This window comes from Echinops telfairi, unplaced genomic scaffold, assembly GCF_000313985.2.
Source record: "Echinops telfairi isolate 266 unplaced genomic scaffold, ASM31398v2 ScPeMD7_5868;HRSCAF=6743_0, whole genome shotgun sequence".
In the NCBI taxonomy this organism is placed as follows: domain Eukaryota; kingdom Metazoa; phylum Chordata; class Mammalia; order Afrosoricida; family Tenrecidae; genus Echinops; species Echinops telfairi.
The window spans coordinates 5,155,789-5,157,694 of NW_022109767.1; positions in this window are offsets into that span (position 1 = coordinate 5,155,789).

Below are 1,906 nucleotides of genomic sequence, written 5' to 3' on the forward strand. Positions count from 1 at the left end.
TCTCCCTCATCCACTTCTCCACTGTCCGTCCCCCAGGGAGGAGGGTATATGTAGACCTTGTCATTTGTTCCCCCTTTATCCCTCACCTTCCCTCCACCCTCCCGCTATCGCCACTCTCACCACTGGTCCTGAGGGGATCATCTGTCCTGGATTTCCTGTATTTCCAGTTCTTATCCCGTGCCAGTGTACATCCTCCAGTCCAGCCGTATATGTAGGTAGAATTGGGATCATGATAGTGGTGGGCAGGAAGCATTTAACAACTAGAGGAAAATTGTATATTTCATCATTGCTAGACTGCACTCTGATATAACAACGAAATATACAACAATGTTTTTATGTAACATTTGTCCTTTTGTGATTGGCTAATTTCACTCATCATAATGTTTTCTAAGTTCATTCATGCCTCGAGGTGCTTCATGACTTCAGTATTGCTTTTGAGCCAGGCATAGTATTCCATTTTATGTATGCATCAGTTTTGTTTGTTTCTTTAATCCATCTCCAAATGATAGGCATTTAGGCTTTCTATTGTCTTGCGACCTCACACTTATTATGCTTGAGCCCACTGCTGCAGACAATCCACCTCATTGAGCCTTCTTTCTTTTAATCATTGACCCTCTACTTTACCAACCCTAATGACTTTAGAGGGACCTAATACACGGCGTTGATAATAAGGATAGTGATTAATCTTGAGGAGGAAATAATAAGCAAGAGTTTGTGGGGAGGATTCTGGTGTACAAATTAATGTTTTATTTCTAATATTGGTACTAGTTCCATTACTGCATTTATTTTAAAATTAATCTGGCTGTACCTTAGTGTTATAGATGATTGGATTGTGCTCCCCCAAATTATGTGTTGTAAACCTCAAACACCTGTTGATGTAATCCCATTTAGAAATAGAGTTGTCTTTATCAGTGCTGACTGTAGTTTAATCCAATCACTCTGGAGAACTTAAGAGGTGCAGATTAGGATACAGAGAAGGAAAACAACGGAGAAGAGACAAGTCACATGAAAACCAAGGAACCAAGGAACGAAGAAACAGAAGTTAAAAAAGACATGAGCCGAGTCCTAGAGCTGAAAAGCTACATTACGATATCTACCCTTCCAAACTGTCAGAAATTAGATTTCTCTGTTAACACTCTTTGTTGCCATATGAGTGTTTATGTTATAGCAGCATGAAAAAAACTAGGAATTTATGTTGTTGCTGCGGTTAATTCTCATCAAGTTGATTCCAACTCATGATGTTTCCATGTGTGCATAGTTGAATCTCACCATAGAATTTTCAAAGTGGGGCCTTTTGGTAGCAAATAGCCAACTTCAAAGATGCCTCTGAGTAGGTTTGAACTGACAACCTTTCAGATAATCATATGATAAGCTATTTGCACCATCCAGAGACTCCAGTAGTTTGTGCATTTCCAGTAGGGTGTGTCTTTTATACATTTGTACCAATGTGTTTACTTATGAAATATAGGGACTCTGGTGATGTAATAGTTACATGCTGGGCTACTAATCACAAGGTGAGCAGTTTGAAACCACTAACTGCTCTATGGAAGAAAGACTAGGCTTTCTACTCCATTTTCAAACTTACAGTCTTGGAAATTCACAGGGACAGTTCTACCCTATCTGACGGATCACTCTGGGTTGGAGTCAACACACTAGCAGAGAGCTTGAGATATGCCACATAATTCATAGTGTTTTTCATAATTACATGAAAATCTGTGCATTTAAGATGTTCAGAATCTAGGACAGATGAACCACTCAGGACCAGGGGTGACAGTGGCGATACCAGGAGGGAAGGGGGGTGTAGGAAGGGGGAATTGATCACAGAGAGCTACATATAACCTCCTCCTCTCTGGGGGATGGGCAACAGAGGGGTAGGTGAAGGGAGACGCCGGGCAGTGTAATATAA